This window comes from Salmo salar, chromosome ssa02 (assembly GCF_905237065.1).
Source record: "Salmo salar chromosome ssa02, Ssal_v3.1, whole genome shotgun sequence".
In the NCBI taxonomy this organism is placed as follows: Eukaryota; Metazoa; Chordata; class Actinopteri; order Salmoniformes; family Salmonidae; genus Salmo; species Salmo salar.
In genome coordinates this window covers 7,830,001-7,852,500 of record NC_059443.1, presented here as the reverse complement: position 1 = coordinate 7,852,500, position 22,500 = coordinate 7,830,001, and the positions used below count along the sequence as shown (strand labels likewise).

The window sequence follows — 22,500 nt, the reverse complement described above, 5'->3', positions numbered from 1 at the left end:
CCCCACTGACTCACATGGTCTGGTCTGGTCTCTACCTGAATCTCCCCACTGACTCACATGGTCTGGTCTGGTCTCTACCTGAATCTCCCCACTGACTCACATGGTCTGGTCTGGTCTCTACCTGAATCTCCCCACTGACTCACATGGTCTGGTCTGGTCTCTACCTGAATCTCCCCACTGACTCACATGGTCTGGTCTGGTCTCTACCTGAATCTCCCCACTGACTCACATGGTCTGGTCTGGTCTCTACCTGAATCTCCCCACTGACTCACATGGTCTGGTCTGGTCTCTACCTGAATCTCCCCACTGACTCACATGGTCTGGTCTGGTCTGGTCTCTACCTGAATCTCCCCACTGACTCACATGGTCTGGTCTGGTCTCTACCTGAATCTCCCCACTGACTCACATGGTCTGGTCTGGTCTCTACCTGAATCTCCCCACTGACTCACATGGTCTGGTCTGGTCTCTACCTGAATCTCCCCACTGACTCACATGGTCTGGTCTGGTCTGGTCTCTACCTGAATCTCCCCACTGACTCACATGGTCTGGTCTGGTCTGGTCTCTACCTGAATCTCCCCACTGACTCACATGGTCTGGTCTGGTCTCTACCTGAATCTCCCCACTGACTCACATGGTCTGGTCTGGTCTGGTCTCTACCTGAATCTCCCCACTGACTCACATGGTCTGGTCTGGTCTGGTCTCTACCTGAATCACCAGTAATAAGGTCCTCTATCAGCTCTCTGAATGGCTCTAAAGGCACCAAAACATTTTGAAGATTTTTACACAAATAAGGTGCAGGAAAACATATTTTCCCATAACACAGAAAAATAAAAAGAACTCCATGTACCTTTGACAAGAAAGAAACTATGCTCAACTCAACAGGAATCTGATGCACATCTGCATGCGTTTAGGTGTGCGAGCGTAGCCCGTCCCTCTCCTTCTCCCGCTCTCTCTCCCTCCCTCCCTCCACCTTTCTCCCTCTCTCTCTCCCTCTCTGCTGGGTGTCAGGGTTAGACCTGGAACACACTGTATATTACCCAGCAGAGAGGATGAGAGAGAGAGAGGGGGAGGGAGAAGGATGGAGAGAGGAAGAGGGAGAGAAGGAGGAGAGAAGGATGGAGAGAGACAGAAAGGGAGAGATGTGGAGGAAGGAGAAGGATACATGATGGGATGAGAGTGGTGAAGGGAGGAAAGGATGGGAGGAGAGTGGTGAAGGGAGGAAAGGATGGGAGGAGAGGGGTGAAGGGAGGAAAGGATGGGAGGACAGTGGTGAAGGGAGGAAAGATGGAAGGAGAGTGGTGAAGGGAGGAAAGATGGGAGGAGGAGAGTGGTGAAGAGAGGAAAGATGGGAGGAGAGTGGTGAAGAGAGGAAATATGGGAGGAGAGTGGTGAAGGGAGGAAATATGGGAGGAGAGTGGTGAAGGGAGGAAAGAGCAACAAGCGGAGAAAGAGAGAAAGGGTGAGATGGGGAGACGGACTGGGAAGGAGAGAAGGATGAGAGAGTAAAGAAAGGAGGTGAGAAGAGAACAAGATTAGAGTAGGGTGGCAGAGGACAAGAGGAAAAGGGACAAACATAGCAGAGATGAAGAGAATTACCAGTATCTCTAGATAATTCCAGTATGATATCTATAGTCCTGAGACTCAGAGGGAGAGGAGGAGGAGAGGAGGAGAGTTGGAGGAGGAGGAGGAGGAGGAGAGGTGGAGGAGGAGAGGTGGAGGAGGAGAGGAGAGGTGGAGGAGAGGTGGAGGAGGAGAGGATAGGTGGAGAGGATAGGTGGAGGAGGAGAGGTGGAGGAGAGGTGTAGGAGGAGAGGTGGAGGAGGAGAGGAGAGGAGGAGGACAGGTGGAGAAGGAAAGGATAGGTGGAGGAGGAGAGGAGAGGTTGAGGAGAGGTGGAGGAGGAGGAGGAGAGATGGAGGAGGAGAGGAGTGGTGGAGGAGAGGTGGAGGACAGGTGGAGGAGAGGTGGAGGAGGAGAGGATAGGTGGAGGAGGAGAGGAGAGGTTGAGGAGTGGTGGAGGAGGAGAGATGGAGGAGGAGAGGAGTGGTGGAGGAGGAGAGGAGAGGTGGAGGACAGGTGGAGGAGAGGTGGAGGAGGAGAGATGGAGGAGGAGAGGAGTGGTGAAGGAGAGGTGGAGGAGAGGAAAGATGGAGAGGAGAAGCAGAGGAGAGGTGGAGGAGGAGAGGAGAGGTGGAGGAGGAGAGGAGAGGTGGAGGAGAGGGAAAGGTGGAGGAGAGGACAGATGGAGAGGAGAAGCGGAGGAGAGGTGGAGGAGGAGGAGAGGTGGAGGAGGAGAGGAGAGGTGGAGAAGGAGAAGGAGAAGCGGAGGAGAGGTGGAGGAGGAGAGGAGGAGGAGGAGAGGAGAGGTGGAGGAGGTGGAGGAGGAGGAGAGGTGGAGGAGGAGAGGAGAGGTGGAGAAGGAGAGGAGAGGTGGAGAAGGAGGGGAGTGGTGGAGGAGAGGTGGAGGAGGAGAGGAGAAGTGTAGAAGGAGAGGAGTGGTGGAGGAGAGGTGGAGGAGGAGAGGAGAGGTGGAGAAGGAGAGGAGAGGTGGAGGAGAGGTGGAGAGGTGGAGGAGAGGTGGAGAAGGAGAGGAGAGGTGGAGGAGAGGTTGAGGAGAGCTGGAGAGGTGGAGGAGAGGTGGAGAAGGAGATGAGAGGTTGAGGAGAGGTGGAGAGGTGGAGGAGAGGTGGAGGAGAGGTGAAGGGGGCAGGTTTTAACTGTAAACGGCTTCTGAGAGAGGCACACCTCCCTCCCTGGGCCCCAAACAAGCAGCTGTCTTTAATCAGGTCACACTAAACACACACACACACACACACACAAACACACACACATTCACCATGCTTGTCTCTGATTCTTCCAGCTATTTGTCTTCATATATCCCCCAAAACTGACATGTCATGCTATTGACTTAATCAAATGGTTGAATTGAGGGTGATTGTTCATGTGTACTGAATTAAAATATGAACACAACATGTAAAGTGTTGGTCCCATGTTTCATGAGCTGAAATAAAAGATCCCAGAAATGTTCCATACGCACAAAAAGCTTATTTCTCTCAAATGTTATGCACAAATTTGTTTACATCCCTGTTAGTGAGCATTTCTCCTTTCTCAAGATAACTTGACAGGTGTGGCATATCAAGGAGCTGATTAAACAGCATGACCTTTACACAGGTGCACCTTGTGCTGGGGACAATAAAAGGCCACTCTAAAATGTGCAGTTTTGTCAAACACAATGCCACAGATGTCTCAAGTTATGAGGGAGAGTGCAATTGGCATGCTGACTGCAGGAATGTCCACCAGAGCTGTTGCCAGAGAATTGAATGTTCATGTCTCTACCATAAGCTGCGTCCGTCGTCGTTTAGAGAATTTGGCAGTATGTTCAACAGGCCTCACAATCGCAGACCACATGTAACCACGCCATCCCAGGACCACCACATGTAACCACGCCATCCCAGGACCACCACATGTAACCACGCAAGCCCAGGACCACCACATGTAACCACGCAAGCCCAGGACCACCACATGTAACCACGCCAGCCCAGGACCACCACATGTAACCACGCCAGCCCAGGACCACTACATGTAACCACGCCAGCCCAGGACCACCACATGTAACCACGCCATCCCAGGACCACCACATGTAACCACGCCAGCCCAGGACCACCACATGTAACCACGCCAGCCCAGGACCACCACATGTAACCACGCCATCCCAGGACCACCACATGTAACCACGCCATCCCAGGACCACCACATGTAACCACGCCAGCCCAGGACCACCACATGTAACCACGCCAGCCCAGGACCACCACATGTAACCACGCCATCCCAGGACCACCACATGTAACCACGCCAGCCCAGGACCACCACATGTAACCACGCCAGCCCAGGACCACCACATGTAACCACGCCAGCCCAGGACCACTACATGTAACCACGCCAGCCCAGGACCACCACATGTAACCACGCCATCCCAGGACCACCACATGTAACCACGCCAGCCCAGGACCACCACATGTAACCACGCCAGCCCAGGACCACCACATGTAACCACGCCAGCCCAGGACCACCACATGTAACCACGCCAGCCCAGGACCACCACATGTAACCACGCCAGCCCAGGACCACCACATGTAACCACGCCAGCCCAGGACCACCACATCCGGCTTCTTCACCTGCGGGATCGTCTGAGACCAGCCACACGGACAGCTGATGAAACTGAGGAGTAAAAACTCCTTCTAATTGGCTAGGCCTGGCTCCACAATGGGTGGGTGTATGCCCTCTCAGGCCCACCATTGGCTGCGCCCTGCCCAGTCATGTGAGATCCATAGATTAGGACCTAGTTAATACATTTCAATTGACTGATTTCCTTAGATTAACTGTAACTCAGTAAAATCGTTGAAATTGTTGCGTTTATACTTTTGTTCAGTATATTTCACAAACACTATTTTTAAAAAGCAGGAAGTTTGTTCCAAAAGGTAATAGTTAGTTGTAGACTGGGGGTCCAGGTGAAGGTAGAGATGTGATAGTACAGGAATGAGACCAGGTCACCGTTAGATAACTACACGTGGAGGGCAGATTGTGGGCCGAGCCAGACCACACTGTGGGAGATGGATGGATGGGGATGCCATGTGTGTGTGTGTGTGTGTGTGTGTGTGTGTGTGTGTGTGTGTGTGTGTGTGTGTGTGTGTGTGTGTGTGTGTGTGTGTGTGTGTGTGTGTGTGTGTGTGTGTGTGTGTGTACAGTATGTGTATGTGTGTGTGTATGTGTGTGTGTGTGTGTGTGTGTGTGTGCCATGTGTTAAGACTTTAAACTGCTGCAGACTGTGTTTCAACAACACACCACCAAGTGCTCTCTCATTAGCTCTCCTCCAATGGATGAGCAGGGAGGGAGGGATGGGGAGAGAGAGAGAGGAGGGAGGGATGGGGAGAGAGAGAGAGAGAGATAGAGGAGGGAGGGATGAGGAGAGAGAGAGGAGGGAGGGAGGGATGGGGAGAGAGAGAGAGGAGGGAGGGAGGCAGAGAGAGAGAGAGAGAGGAGGGAGGGAGGGATGGGGAGAGAAAGAGAGGAGGGAGGGAGGGATGGGGAGAGAGAGAGAGGAGGGAAGGATGGGGGAAGAGAGAGAGAGGAGGGAGGGATGGGGAGAGAGAGAGAGAGGAGGGAGGGATGGGGAGAGAAAGAGAGCAGGGAGGGAGGGATGGGGAGAGAGAGAGAGAGAGAGAGGAGGGAGGGATGGGGAGAGAGAGAGAGCAGGGAGGGATGGATGGGGAGAGAGAGAGAGAGAGAGAGAGAGAGAGAGGAGGGAGGGATGGGGAGAGAGAGAGAGGAGGGAGGGAGGCAGAGAGAGAGGGAGAGAGGAGGGAGGGAGGGATGGGGAGAGAGAGAGGAGGGAGGGAGGGATGGGGAGAGATAGAGAGGAGGGAAGGATGGGGGAAGAGAGAGAGAGGAGGGAGGGATGGGGAGAGAGAGAGAGAGGAGGGAGGGATGGGGAGAGAAAGAGAGCGGGGAGGGAGGGATGGGGAGAGAGAGAGAGAGAGAGGAGGGAGGGATGGGGAGAGAGAGAGAGCAGGGAGGGATGGATGGATGGGGAGAGAGAGAGAGAGAGAGAGAGGAGGGAGGGATGGGGAGAGAGAGAGGAGGGAGGGAGGCAGGGAGAGAGGGAGAGAGGAGGGAGGGAGGGATGGGGAGGGAGAGAGAGAGAGAGAGAGGAGGGAGGGATGGGGAGAGAGAGAGGAGGGAGGGATGGGGAGAGAGAGAGAGAGGAGGGAAGGATGGGGAAGAGAGAGAGAGGAGGGAGGGATGGGGAGAGAGAGAGAGGAGGGAGGGATGGGGAGAGAAAGAGAGCAGGGAGGGAGGGATGGGGAGAGAGAGAGAGAGAGAGAGAGAGGAGGGAGGGATGGGGAGAGAGAGAGAGCAGGGAGGGATGGATGGGGAGAGAGAGAGAGAGAGAGAGAGAGAGAGGAGGGAGGGATGGGGAGAGAGAGAGAGGAGGGAGGGAGGCAGGGAGAGAGGGAGAGAGGAGGGAGGGAGGGATGGGGAGGGAGAGAGAGAGAGAGGAGGGAGGGATGGGGAGAGAGAGAGGAGGGAGGGATGGGGAGAGAGAGAGAGAGGAGGGAAGGATGGGGAAGAGAGAGAGAGGAGGGAGGGAGGCAGAGAGAGAGGAGGGAGGGAGGGATGGGGAGAGAGAGAGAGGAGGGAGGGAGGCAGGGAGAGAGGGAGAGAGGAGGGAGGGAGGGATGGGGAGAGAGAGAGAGGAGGGAGGGAGGGATGGGGAGAGAGAGAGAGGAGGGAAGGATGGGGGAAGAGAGAGAGAGGAGGGAGGGATGGGGAGAGAGAGAGAGAGGAGGGAGGGATGGGGAGAGAAAGAGAGCGGGGAGGGAGGGATGGGGAGAGAGAGAGAGAGAGCGAGGAGGGAGGGATGGGGAGAGAGAGAGAGCAGGGAGGGATGGATGGGGAGAGAGAGAGAGAGAGAGAGAGAGGAGGGAGGGATGGGGAGAGAGAGAGAGGAGGGAGGGAGGCAGGGAGAGAGGGAGAGAGGAGGGAGGGAGGGATGGGGAGGGAGAGAGAGAGAGAGGAGGGAGGGATGGGGAGAGAGAGAGAGAGAGAGAGAGAGAGAGAGAGAGAGAGGAGGGAGGGAGGGATGGGGAGAGAGAGACAGCAGATCTCTGATGTTACCCACTCTGGCCCAGTCTGTCTGTCTGTCATCTCTCTGATGTTACCCACTCTGGCCCAGTCTGTCTGTCATCTCTCTGATGTTACCCACTCTGGCCCAGTCTGTCTGTCATCTCTCTGATGTTACCCACTCTGGCCCAGTCTGTCTGTCATCTCTCTGATGTTACCCACTCTGGCCCAGTCTGTCTGTCATCTCTCTGATGTTACCCACTCTGGCCCAGTCTGTCTGTCTGTCATCTCTCTGATGTTACCCACTCTGGCCCAGTCTGTCTGTCATCTCTCTGATGTTACCCACTCTGGCCCAGTCTGTCTGTCATCTCTCTGATGTTACCCACTCTGGCCCAGTCTGTCTGTCATCTCTCTGATGTTACCCACTCTGGCCCAGTCTGTCTGTCTGTCATCTCTCTGATGTTACCCACTCTGGCCCAGTCTGTCTGTGACCTGCTTCACTCTTTTATTAAAGACCACTGCTACAGGATTACGTAACCTCTAAACACACACACACACACACACACACACACACACACACACACACACACACACACACACACACACACACACACACACACACACACACACACACACACACACACACACACACACACACACACACACACACGCACACGCACACGCACACGCACACACACACACAAAAGTGACATCAGACATGGTACAGCCTCGGTACCTCCTATTCCTCCTTCTGGAAAACACTGGACATCTTTGTTCTCTCGCTCCTCGCCCCGAAACATAAGTAGACACACATTTTTAAGTCTATTCTTCAGGTAACTTCAATACGTCTGATGTAAAAAACCAAACCACCTGATCACAGGTGAGCTAAGACTGTGAACCTCGTCCACTCTAGAGAACCCCCACTCTGTCCTGTCACTCCTCCTCTGTCTGTCTGTTCACAGTACTAAACGTGCCTCGGGGCAAAAAGATGGAAAAGTGTGTGTGCGAGGAATCACAGAGCAACACGACAGGATGAGTTCCTGTAAATCTGAAACAGAGAGACAGTGAAGAGTTCCTGTAAATCTGAAACAGAGAGACAGTGAAGGGTTCATGTAAATCTGGAACAGAGAGACAGTGAAGGGTTCATGTAAATCTGGAACAGAGAGACAGTGAAGGGTTCATGTAAATCTGGAACAGAGAGACAGTGAAGGGTTCATGTAAATCTGGAACAGAGAGACAGTGAAGGGTTCATGTAAATCTGAAACAGAGAGACGGTGAAGGGTTCATGTAAATCTGGAACAGAGAGACAGTGAAGGGTTCATGTAAATCTGAAACAGAGAGACAGTGAAGGGTTCATGTAAATCTGGAACAGAGAGACAGTGAAGGGTTCATGTAAATCTGAAACAGAGAGACAGTGAAGGGTTCATGTAAATCTGGAACAGAGAGACAGTGAAGGGTTCATGTAAATCTGTAACAGAGAGACAGTGAAGGGTTCATGTAAATCTGGAACAGAGAGACAGTGAAGGGTTCATGTAAATCTGGAACAGAGAGACAGTGAAGGGTTCATGTAAATCTGAAACAGAGAGACAGTGAAGGGTTCATGTAAATCTGGAACAGAGAGACAGTGAAGGGTTCATGTAAATCTGGAACAGAGAGACAGTGAAGGGTTCATGTAAATCTGAAACAGAGAGACAGTGAAGGGTTCATGTAAATCTGGAACAGAGAGACAGTGAAGGGTTCATGTAAATCTGTAACAGAGAGACAGTGAAGGGTTCATGTAAATCTGGAACAGAGAGACAGTGAAGGGTTCATGTAAATCTGGAACAGAGGACAGTGAAGGGTTCATGTAAATCTGTAACAGAGAGACAGTGAAGGGTTCATGTAAATCTGTAACAGAGAGACGGTGAAGGGTTCATGTAAATCTGGAACAGAGAGACAGTGAAGGGTTCATGTAAATCTGGAACAGAGGACAGTGAAGAGTTCATGTTTTGGTGAGTAACTTCAGAAGGGCTGGATCTTAAGAGTTTCGTGGTAGACAATTACTTAACTAGCAAACACGTTTTTGTCTACATTCAATCAACTGCTTGTTCAAGTTTTAATGTCAGCAGCACCAGACTAAACTAGCTAACACTCCTCGTTGTGTATATCACTGTAGCCTGCCTGACCCTGATCTGAAAAAGACTAGGGTGGCAACTGGGATGCAATATCACAGAGTGTCTTTGGACACAGAGGAGGAGTGACAGGACACAGAGTGGGGGTTCTCTAGAGTGGAGGAGGTACACAGTCACTTGTCACTGACAGTCAGTCAGGACGGCAGGATGTCAAATTCCCTATTTAGCACACTACATTTAGCCAGAGCCCTATAGGCACTTGTCAAACGTAGTGCACTAGATGATCAAAAGTAGTGCTCTATATAGGGAATAGGGTTTTGGGAGTATATGTATAGCTTGGTGACTACTGCTGTCCCATGTTTCCTGCTCCCAGTGACCACGGAGGGAGAAATAACACCGTCTCTCCTCAAACGTTAAAACCAGTCCTTGTGTTGAAGACTGGGGAATATCAACGTGATGAAAGCAACACCACTCTGTAAACAAATATCCTGTTCATTAGAGTGGTATGAAACTAGAGAGGGAGGCAGGGAGGGAGGGAACGAGGGACGGAGGGAGGAAGTGGAACCATTGAAAAACAAAAGCCCTTAATTGCAGAAAAAAACAACCTGGCCTTGACTCAAAATGAAATGCAAGTTTTTATGCTGGGAGAGGAAGGGAGGAGGAGAAAGAGAGGAGAGAGCAAGAGAGAGGGGGAGAGCTAGGGAGAGGGGGAGAGAGAGAGGGAGAGAGGGAGAGGGGGGAAAGAGAGAGGGGGAGAGAGAGAGAGAGGGGGAGAGAGAGAAAGAGAGAGAGGAGGGGAGAGAGAGAGATGGGGGAGAGAGAGGGAGAGGGGGAGTTGCACAACCTCTGTCTCAACGAAACAACACGTTGGTCTCCTGTTGATGGTGTGTGTGTGTGTGTGTGTGTGTGTGTGTGTGTGTGTGTGTGTGTGTGTGTGTGTGTGTGTGTGTGTGTGTGTGTGTGAGCGCGCACGTGTGTGTGTGTGTGTGATCGCGCGCACACGTGTGTGTGTGTGTGTGTGTGTGTGTGTGTGTGTGTGTGTGTGTGTGTGTGTGTGTGTGTGTGTGTGTGTGTGTGCGCGCACGGTGTGTGTGTGTGTGTGTGTGTGTGTGTGTGTGTGTGTGTGTGTGTGTGTGTGTGTGTGTGTGTGATCACTGGCTGATCATTGCTGGTCCTTTGGCCAAGATGGAGCTTCCACAGTTCAACTGATGATTACAACGCCTAGAGCCAACAAGCTAGACTGACCACAGCCCATAGACTGACCACAGACCATCGACTGGCCACAGCTCATAGACTGACCACAGCTCATAGACTGACCACAGCCCATAGACTGACCACAGCTCATAGACTGACCACAGCCCATAGACTGACCACAGCTCATAGACTGACCACAGCTCATAGACTTACCACAGCTCATAGACTGACCACAGCCCATAGACTGGCCACAGCTCATAGACTGACCACAGCTCATAGACTGACCACAGCCCATAGACTGACCACAGCTCATAGACTGACCACAGCTCATAGACTGGCCACAGCTCATAGACTGACCACAGCTCATAGACTGGCCACAGCTCATCGACTGACCACAGCCCGTATACTGACCACAGCCCATAGACTGACCACAGCCCATAGACTGACCACAGCCCATAGACTGACCACAGCTCATAGACTGGCCACAGCTCATAGACTGACCACAACCCTTAGACTGACCACAGCCCATAGACTGGCCACAGCCCATAGACTGACCACAGATCATAGACTGGCCACAGATCATAGACTGGCCACAGCTCATAGACTGACCACAGACAATAGACTGGCTACAGCTCATAGACTGATCTCAGCTCATAGACTGGCCACAGCTCATAGACTGACCACAGCTCATAGACTGACCACAGACAATAGGCTGACCACAGCTCATAGACTGATCATAGACAACAGACTGACCACAGCTCATAGACTGACCACAGACAATAGACTGACCACAGCTCATAGACTGGCCACAGACAATAGACTGACCACAGCTCATAGACTGACCACAGACAATAGACTGATCACAGATAATAGACTGACCACAGCTCATAGACTGATCACAGACAATAGACTGACCACAGACAATAGACTGACCACAGTTCATAGACTGACCACAGCCAATATATTGATACTGTAATAATGGTTTTAAGACATACAAAAGACATGTGCGTTCGATCCTTATCTCTTGTGCTTTAGTGCGCATTTCTGCAACTGTAGATGTCAAAAATACAAAGAGAAGTGGCCCAGATATGGCTCTAATATGGCTCTAATATGGCCCAGATATGACTCTAATATGGCCCAGATATGGCTCTAATATGTCCCAGATATGGCTCTAATATGGCCCAGATATGGCTCTAATAGGACTCTAATATGGCCCTGATATGGCCAAGATATGGTGCTAATATGGCTCTAATATGGCTGTAATATGGCTGTAATATGGCTCTAATATGACTCTAATATGACCCTGATATGCCTCTAATATGGCTGTAATATGGCTTTAAAATGACTCTAATATGGCCCTGATATGGCTCTAATATGACTCTAATATGACCCTGATATGCCTCTAATATGGCTGTAATATGGCTTTAATATGACTCTAATATGGCCCTGATATGGCTCTAATATGGCTCTAATATGACCCTGATATGCCTCTAATATGGCTGTAATATGGCTTTAAAATGACTCTAATATGGCCCTGATATGGCTCTAATATGGCTCTAATATGACCCTGATATGGCTCTAATATGACTCTAATATGACCCTGATATGGCTCTAATATGGCTGTAATATGGCTTTAAAATGACTCTAATATGGCCCTGATATGGCTCTAATATGACTCTAATATGACCCTGATATGCCTCTAATATGGCTGTAATATGGCTTTAATATGACTCTAATATGGCCCTGATATGGCTCTAATATGGCTCTAATATGACCCTGATATGGCTCTAATATGGCTGTAATATGGCTTTAATATGACTCTAATATGGCCCTGATATGGCTCTAATATGGCTGTTAAATGGCCCTGATATGGCCCAGAAATGGCTCTAATATGGCTCTAATATTGCCTTCATATGGCCCAGAAATGGCTCGAATATGGCCATGATATGGTTCTAATATTGCCTTCATATGGCCCAGAAATGGCTCGAAAATGGCTCGAAAATGGCTCTAATATTGCCTTCATATGGCCCAGAAATGGCTTGAATATGGCCATAATATGGCTCTGATATGACCCTGATATGGCCCTCCCTGCCTGCCTGCCTGCCTGCCCGACAGTACAGCAGTGGGGTGGGGGGAATTCTCGCCCAGAGGTCAAACAAGAGGCAAAGCCCCTCTGTTGGCAGGACATGAGTCAGCTTGGGGGAGAAGCCTGTTAGCTCACCACCAAACAACAGCTGAGAGAGGGAGAAAGATGAGAGAGAGAGAGAGAGAGAGATAGAGAGAGAGAGGGATGAGCTCGTCCGTTTGTGTCAGAACATCCCTGGCCTGGCCGTTTGAAGTCCTCCCCCCTCCCTTCCTCCTCCACATCCTCCTCCTCTCGCTATCGCTAATCTCTCTTTGATTATGACCTACTGGATATGATAAACAGAGATTTGTATCACTGGATGACCACCCTGCAATCTGTCACCAGCCTTCTCTCTCTCTCTCTCTCTCTCTCTCTCTCTCTCTCTCTCTCTCTCTCTCTCTCTCTCTCTCTCTCTCTCTCTCTCTCTCTCCCTCCCTCCCTCTCTCCTTGTTGGCTCTAATACTCTATATGCCATGTAGTTTGCAGTATAATTCCAATAGTTCTCAGGACTCAGTTCTGTTATATGATACTCTCTTGGTGAACCTTTTATACGACCAATAAAATACACTCTAACATTTATGGGGCTACTTTTCAAAAGCGAATAGGAAAAGTAACGACGTGAGTACGTCTGACAGATTGAATAAAACAGACACGTCTGATAACACACAGGACTACGGCTGCCTCCCAAATAGCACCATATTCCCTATGTAGTGCACTACGTTTGACCAGGAGTCATAGGCCACTACATAGGGAATAGGGTGCCATTTGGGACACAGTGCCACCAGTGGATCTTGCCAGATGTACGACACCTAGCAACGCCAGACATCAAGACCTGCATAGTTTTACTTGTTCTGCAGGTCAGAACACTGACTGGGTCATTTCAACTTTATTTTTTCACAACAGTTTCTGTCGTGCTACGTGTTCAGACCCAGGGCAAAAACACGAGACGTGGGAGAAAAAAGCACATTTTTTGTCCATTAGAATAACATCAAATTGATCAGAAATACAGTGTAGACATTGTTAATGTTGTAAATGACTATTGTAGCTGGAAACGCCGGATTTTTTATAGAATATCTTCATAGGCGTACAGAGGCCCATTATCAGCAACCATCACTTCTGTGTTCCAATGGCACGTTGTGTTAGCTAATCCAAGTGTATAATTTTAAAAGGCTAATTGATCATTAGAAAACCCTTTTGCAATTATGTTAGCACTGAAAACTGTTGTCCTGATTAAAGAAGCAATAAAACTGGCCTTCTTTAGACTAGTTGAGTATCTGGAGCATCAGCATTTGTGGGTTCGATTACAGGATCAAAATGGCCAGAAACAAAGAACTTTCTTCTGAAACTCGTCAGTCTATTCTTGTACTGAGAAATGAAGGCTATTCCATGCAAGAAATTGCCAAGAAACTGAAGATCTGGTACAACGCTGTGTACTACTCCCTTCACAGAACAGTGCAAACTGGCCCTAACCAGAATAGAAAGAGGAGTGGGAGGCCCCGGTGCACAACTGAGCAAGAGGACAAGTCCATTAGAGTGTCTAGTTTGAGAAACAGACGCCTCACAAGTCCTCAACTGGCAGCTTCATTAAATAGTACCGCAAAACACCAGTCTCAACGTCAACAGTGAAGAGGCGACTCCGGGATGCTGGCCTTCTAGGCAGAGTTCCTGTGTCCACTGTGCTCTTTTTCACATCTTAATCTTTTCTTTTTATTGGCCAGTCTGAGATATGGCTTTTTCTTTGCAACTCTGCCTAGAACTATACTATATAACTATACTATACTATATAACTATACTATACTATAGTATAACTATACTATATAACTACACTATACTATATAACTATACTATATAACTACACTATACTATATAACTACACTATACTATACTATATAACTACACTATATAACTACACTATATAACTATACTATACTATATTACTATACTATATAACTATACTATACAACTATACTATACAACTATACTGTATAAATATACTATATTACTATACTGTACTTTACTATACTATACTATACTATACTATACACCTTTCCTCTTTGTTCCTTCGTACTGTAAACAAGGATGAGCTACTGTGGAGGTGAAAACTCTTTCAACACATTCTCTCTCTCTTGTCAAGGCGGTGTGTTTTGAAATGTGTTTAGTGTCGGTTTCCTCAACCTTTTGTCCGGTGTTGAGATGTCAGTTTGTCTCTGTCCTCACCTGTGAGTGTGAGAGCCACTATCACCACCTCTCAACTGCTTTACCTTCCCCCAGGGTTTAGGACAACAGATCTCCGTCATGCCTTTGAGAAGGAGGGTAAACCAAAGCAGTGTTATAGGGGCTGATCCTGTTCTGTGGTTGGAGGGGCTGCAGCAGCTACACCCCCCCCCCACAACCACCCCTCCCTTCCATGTACAGTCTTCATCACTGCCCCACGGGGGGGGGCATTGTGATATCCCACATACATGGTGACGTTGTTCCACTTATGTTATGCATGTTTTTCAAGCATAGAAGCAGTGAAAGAAGCAAACCAGTCCCCTCTTCCTCTGAGAACAAGATGTCACTGACAGACAAGACCACCCTGTTGCTAGCACCTAGACAACTTCTGCAAGCATTTCATTGCACCTTTTATACACGACGTAAACTGTGTACGTGACAGATGACATTTTATTGAATGCGCTTCTGTGATCACATACTACAAACAGCAGGTCTGATTCTGGTTGAGGTATTGAGGCATCAGAGCCCTCAGTTAGTGATTTGGCAGCAGACCAGTCCCATAGCTCACTACTACTACTAGTATTACAATTCCCTACGGGGCAACTCACTACTTCCTTAGAAACATCATGTTAGGGACAGGGGCAGGGACAGGGGCAGGGGCAGGGACAGGGACAGGGGCAGGAGCAGGAGCAGGGACAGGGGCAGGGACAGGGGCAGGCGCAGGGGCAGGGACAGGGACAGGGACAGGGACAGGGGCAGGAGCAGGGACAGGGGCAGGGACAGGGACAGGGGCAGGGGCTGGAGCAGGGACAGGGACAGGGTTAAGGCTCTGACTGGTCCTGTACCATAACCCATTACTATTGCTAAAGTTATTCCCTACTACTACAAATTCCCTACTACAGTTCTCTATGGGATGACTGAGTCACTTCTGAGTCACAGAGAGAGAGTAGTCCAGATCCACATGACTGCCAATGAAGGGGGAGCAGTTCTCCCTGTGACCAATCACCAGTAATGTAGCATGACCCTAACAACACCTTCATCTGGGAGACACAGCAGGCTTATAGAAAGTTGTGTAGTGTAATTATAAGGTTTAGCCCTGAGGGACCACTACACGGGGCAGTCATTCAGAGAACACAACCCGGGGCAGTCATTCAGAGAACACAACCCGGGGCAGTCATTCAGAGAACACAACCTGGGGCAGTCATTCAGAGAACACAACTCGGGGCAGTCATTCAGAGAACACAACCCAGGGCAGTCATTCAGAGAACACTACCCGGGGAAGTCATTCAGAGAACACTACCGGGGGCAGTCATTCAGAGAACACTACCCGGGGCAGTCATTCAGAGAACACTACCCGGGGCAGTCATTCAGAGAACACTACCCGGGGAAGTCATTCAGAGAACACTACCGGGGGCAGTCATTCAGAGAACACTACCCGGGGCAGTCATTCAGAGAACACAACCCGGGGCAGTCATTCAGAGAACACACCTCGGGGCAGTAATTCAGAGAACACAACCCGGGGCAGTCATTCAGAGAACACACCTCGGGGCAGTAATTCAGAGAACACAACCCGGGGCAGTCATTCAGAGAACACAACCCGGGGCAGTCATTCAGAGAACACAACCCGGGGCAGTCATTCAGAGAACACTACCCGGGGCAGTAGTTCAGAGAACACTACCCGGGGAAGTCATTCAGAGAACACAACCCGGGGCAGTCATTCAGAGAACACAACCCGGGGCAGTCATTCAGAGAACACAACCCGGGGCAGTCATTCAGAGAACACAACCCGGGGCAGTCATTCAGAGAACACAACCCGGGGCAGTCATTGAGAGAACACTACCCGGGGCAGTCATTCAGAGAACACAACTCGGGGCAGTCATTCAGTGAACACAACCCGGGGCAGTCATTCAGAGAACAATACCCGGGGAAGTCATTCAGAGAACACAACCCGGGGCAGTCATTCAGAGAACACAACCCGGGGCAGTCATTCAGAGAACACAACCCGGGGCAGTCATTCAGAGAACACAACCCGGGGCAGTCATTCAGAGAACACAACCCGGGGCAGTCATTCAGAGAACACTACCCGGGGCAGTCATTCAGAGAACACAACTCGGGGCAGTCATTCAGTGAACACAACCCGGGGCAGTCATTCAGAGAACACTACCCGGGGCAGTCATTCAGAGAACACAACCCGGGGCAGTCATTCAGAGAACACAACCCGGGGCAGTCATTCAGAGAACACAACCCGGGGCAGTCATTCAGAGAACACAACCCGGGGCAGTCATTCAGAGAACACTACCGGGGCAGTCATTCAGAGAACACAACCCGGGGCAGTCATTCAGAGAACACTACCCGGGGCAGTCATTCAGAGAACACAACCCGGGGCAGTCATTCAGAGAACACTACCCGGGGCAGTCATTCAGAGAACACAACCCGGGGCAGTCATTCAGAGAACACAACAAGTGTTCAGAGAACAAGTCCAAACACTAAATGTGTGGTACGTTGAGCTGAGCAAACCTGACAGACATAGACCCACAATTAGAGGTGAACAATTCTGGTAACTTTACAGAAATTATCAGGATATTCAGATACTTGGGATAGATGTTTCCCGAATTTCCTGTCTCCCTCCCTTATATCTCTGTCTCTCTCCCTCTCTCTTTTTCTATCCACTGCTGTCTCCTGTAGCCCATAGGGAGAGACTGACAACCAGTCAGTCAGTCAGCCAGTCAGCAGGTCAGCCAGTCAGTCAGTCAGCCAGTCAGCCAGCAAGACCCAGACCACAAAGCATTCTTGACACAGGTTTAATTCCAAGCTGTGAAGTGCCTCACAGTCCTGGAACTGGACAGGGGGTCGTTGTAAGGTCAACACCCACCTTCCATTTTGGGGATTCCTAAAGATACCCCCTCTGGGCACAGGAAGTGGAAGAGGCTCCATTCTGCTTGTAGAAAAAAACAAAGGAAGAAAACAAGGTAGGGAAGTGCTGCTAAGGTACACAATGGTAGGTTTTGGTAGACAGAAGGTGCTAAGGTATACAATGGTAGGTTTTGGTAGACAGAAGGTGCTAAGGTATACAATGGTAGGTTTTGGTAGACAGAAGGTGCTAAGGTACACAATGGTAGGTTTTGGTAGACAGAAGGTGCTAAGGTATACAATGGTAGGTTTTGGTAGACAGAAGGTGCTAAGGTATACAATGGTAGGTTTTGGTAGACAGAAGTTGCTAAGGTATACAATGGTAGGTTTTGGTAGACAGAAGTTGCTAAGGTATACAATGGTAGGTTTTGGTAGTCAGAAGGTGCTAAGGTATACAATGGTAGGTTTTGGTAGTCAGAAGGTGCTAAGGTATACAATGGTAGGTGTTGGTTGTCAGAAGGTGCTAAGGTACACAATGGTAGGTTTTGGTAGTCAGAAGGTGCTAAGGTATACAATGGTAGGTTTTGGTAGACAGAAGGTGCTAAGGTATACAATGGTAGGTTTTGGTAGTCAGAAGGTGCTAAGGTACACAATGGTAGGTTTTGGTAGACAGAAGGTGCTAAGGTATACAATGGTAGGTTTTGGTAGACAGAAGGTGCTAAGGTATACAATGGTAGGTGTTGGTTGTCAGAAGGTGCTAAGGTATACAATGGTAGGTTTTGGTAGACAGAAGGTGCTAAGGTACACAATGGTAGGTTTTGGTAGACAGAAGTTGCTAAGGTATACAATGGTAGGTTTTGGTAGACAGAAGGTGCTAAGGTATACAATGGTAGGTTTTGGTAGACAGAAGGTGCTAAGGTACACAATGGTAGGTTTTGGTAGACAGAAGGTGCTAAGGTATACAATGGTAGGTTTTGGTAGACAGAAGGTGCTAAGGTATACAATGGTAGGTTTTGGTAGACAGAAGGTGCTAAGGTACACAATGGTAGGTTTTGGTAGACAGAAGGTGCTAAGGTATACAATGGTAGGTTTTGGTAGACAGAAGGTGCTAAGGTACACAATGGTAGGTTTTGGTAGTCAGAAGGTGCTAAGGTACACAATGGTAGGTTTTGGTAGACAGAAGGTGCTAAGGTATACAATGGTAGGTTTTGGTAGTCAGAAGGTGCTAAGGTATACAATGGTAGGTTTTGGTAGACAGAAGGTGCTAAGGTATACAATGGTAGGTTTTGGTAGACAGAAGGTGCTAAGGTATACAATGGTAGGTTTTGGTAGTCAGAAGGTGCTAAGGTATACAATGGTAGGTTTTGGTTGCCAGAAGGTGCTAAGGTACACAATGGTAGGTTTTGGTAGACAGAAGGTGCTAAGGTATGCAATGGTAGGTTTTGGTTGCCAGAAGGTGCTAAGGTATACAATGGTAGGTTTTGGTAGTCAGAAGGTGCTAAGGTATACAATGGTAGGTTTTGGTAGACAGAAGGTGCTAAGGTACACAATGGTAGGTGTTGGTTGTCAGAAGGTGCTAAGGTACACAATGGTAGGTTTTGGTAGACAGAAGGTGCTAAGGTATACAATGGTAGGTTTTGGTAGTCAGAAGGTGCTAAGGTATACAATGGTAGGTTTTGGTAGACAGAAGGTGCTAAGGTACACAATGGTAGGTTTTGGTAGACAGAAGGTGCTAAGGTACACAATGGTAGGTTTTCGTAGACAGAAGGTGCTAAGGTATACAATGGTAGGTTTTGGTAGACAGAAGGTACTAAGGTATACAATGGTAGGTTTTGGTAGACAGAAGGTGCTAAGGTATACAATGGTAGGTTTTGGTAGACAGAAGGTGCTAAGGTATACAATGGTAGGTTTTGGTAGACAGAAGGTTCTAAGGTACAAAATGGTAGGTTTTGGTAGACAGAAGGTGCTAAGGTATACAATGGTAGGTTTTGGTAGTCAGAAGGTGCTAAGGTATACAATGGTAGGTTTTGGTAGACAGAAGGTGCTAAGGTACACAATGGTAGGTTTTGGTAGACAGAAGGGGCTCTTTGGTAAAAGGGATAGATTGGTCATCAAACAGAAAGGAGGACCAAAGCACTGTTCATTTAATGAATTAAAATGCCTTTATTTGTATGGCATGTTCAATGGCAACAAAGTTTAAATACTCTGATACTTTCGTCTGCATGGCTACAATCACCAGCACGACTGGACAGTTTTGGTGTTATGAGAACATTTGCCTCGACCTAAGGAATGTTGTGTGAACTTTCACAGAACCAATGTTGGTTAGCTGGGGTGAGAATATAAAGGCTGTACATAATAGGCGGTGGGGAGAAAAGCTCTCTCCATAAAAATGCATGGAAACCGTTAACTGCAGCAATAGAAGATCTTGGAATGAAAATGGAAAACAATTCCATAGCTTAGAAAGAAAAACAAATGGAAACGCTACAAGTCATAAAACCATTCTGAAATAAGGTCGACGCTTGAGTCAGTCAGAAATAGAAGATTTAAAAAAGTAACATTCCACAGAAACAAAAAAGCTTAAATTCTCTCTCTCTCACACACACACACACACACACACACACACACACACACACACACACACACACACACACACACACACACACAGACACAGACACACACACTCACACAGACACACACACACACACACACACACACACACACACACACACACACACACACACACACACACACACACACACACACACACACACACACACACACACACACACACACACACACACACACACACACACACACACACACACACACACACACACTCACACAGGCAGACAGACAGACTGAGCATGGCCATGTGTGCACTTCAGTGACCTGACAGACTGTCTGTGTGTGTCTAAAACACTGTTCCCCAGTGTGAAGTTCTGGAACGTAATTCATCCATAGCACAAGCGGAGATCAAAAGGCTACAGTGCAGAGGGCAGCTCTCCTCCTCCTCCCCTCTTCCTCCTCTTCCCCCTCCCCCTCCTCCCCTCTTCCTCTTCCCCTCCCCCTCCTCCCCCTCTTCCTATACCCCTCTTCCTTCTCCCCCTCCTTTTCCAGCCCAGCCTTGCGCCACACACACACACACACACACACACACACACACATACACACGCACGCACACACACACACACACACACACACACACACACACACACACACACACACACACACACACACACACACACACACACACACACACACACACACACACACACACACACACACACACACACACACACAGGGCCTATAGGGTTCTGGTCAAAAGTAGTGCACTATATAGGGAATAGGGACGTAGCCCCAGTCTCACTGCTACCCAATGCATTATCCATGACTGAATAGAATGTAGGGTTCTTGTCTAAGCTACAGGTAACTGCCAAAATAAAGGAAACCCCCAACATAAAGTGTCTTAATATGACATTGGGCACCACGAGCCAGAACCGCTTCAAAGTGTCTGGAACTCTATTGGAGGGATGTGACACTATTCTTCCATGAGAAATTCCATCTTTTGGTGTTTTGTTGATGGTGGTGGAAAACGCAGTCTCAGGCGCCGCTTCAGAATCTCCTATAAGTGTTCAATTTCATTGGTGGCTGAGACGGCCATGGCATATGTTTTACATCGTTTTAATGCTCATCAATCCATTCAGTGTCCAATCGTGCCCTGTGGATGGGAGCATTGTCATCCTATGGAGGCAAAGCCATGGTAACCAAAATAATGGCCTTCCCAGCATTCTTATACATGACCCTAATCATGATGGGATGTTAATTGCTTAATAAACTCAGGAACCACATCTGTGTGGACGCACCTGCTTTCAATATACAAGTGGTTCCATTATTTTGGCAATTACATGTATAGTCCTACATATTGATAGAGAGTTTATTATCTAAGATATAGTCCTAGATATTGATAGTTTATTATCTAAGATATAGTCCTACATATTGATAGAGAGTTTATTATCTATGATATAGTGCTACATATTGATAGTTTATTATCTAAGATATAGTCCTACATATTGATCGTTTATTATCTAAGATATAGTCCTACATATTGATAGTTATTATCTAAGATATAGTCCTACATATTGATAGTTTATTATCTAAGATATAGTCCTACATATTGATAGTTTATTATCTAAGATATAGTCCTACATATTGATAGAGAGTTTATTATCTAAGATATAGTCCTAGATATTGATAGTTTATTATCTAAGATATAGTCCTACATATTGATAGAGAGTTTATTATCTATGATATAGTGCTACATATTGATAGTTTATTATCTAAGATATAGTCCTACATATTGATAGTTTATTATCTAAGATATAGTCCTACATATTGATAGAGTTTATTATCTATGATATAGTCCAACATATTGATAGAGAGTTTATTATCTAAGATATAGTCCTACATATTGATAGTTTATTATCTAAGATATAGTCCTACATATTGATAGTTTATTATCTAAGATATAGTCCTACATATTGATAGTTTATTATCTAAGATATAGTGCTACATATTAATAGTTTATTATCTAAGATATAGTCCTACATATTGATAGTTTATTATCTAAGATATAGTCCTACATATTGATAGAGAGTTTATTATCTAAGATATAGTCCTAGATATTGATAGTTTATTATCTAAGATATAGTCCTACATATTGATAGAGAGTTTATTATCTATGATATAGTGCTACATATTGATAGTTTATTATCTATGATATAGTCCTACATATTGATAGTTTATTATCTAAGATATAGTCCTACATATTGATAGTTTATAACTAAGATATAGTCCTACATATTGATAGAGAGTTTATTATCTATGATATAGTCCAACATATTGATAGAGAGTTTATTATCTAAGATATAGTCCTACATATTGATAGTTTATTATCTAAGATATAGTCCTACATATTGATAGTTTATTATCTAAGATATAGTCCTACATATTGATAGTTTATTGTCTAAGATATAGTGCTACATATTAATAGTTTATTATCTAAGATATAGTCCTACATATTGATTGTTTATTATCTAAGATATAGTCCTACATATTGATGGAGAGTTTATTATCTAAGATATAGTCCTACATATTGATAGTTTATTATCTAAGATATAGTCCTACATATTGATAGTTTATTATCTATGATATAGTCCTACATATTGATAGAGAGTTTATTATCTATGATATAGTGCTACATATTGATAGTTTATTATCTATGATATAGTCCTACATATTGATAGTTTATTATCTAAGATATAGTCCTACATATTGATAGTTTATTATCTAAGATATAGTCCTACATATTGATAGTTTATTATCTAA

The 22,500-nt window shown here is 47.3% G+C and overlaps 1 protein-coding gene across 1 annotated transcript in view; it reads right to left on the bottom strand.

Moving 5' to 3' along the window:
- LOC106574162 (protein naked cuticle homolog 2-like) overlaps window positions 1-22,500 on the bottom strand; it is an 85,125-nt gene that overhangs the window by 20,650 nt on the left and 41,975 nt on the right. The window lies entirely within an intron of this gene.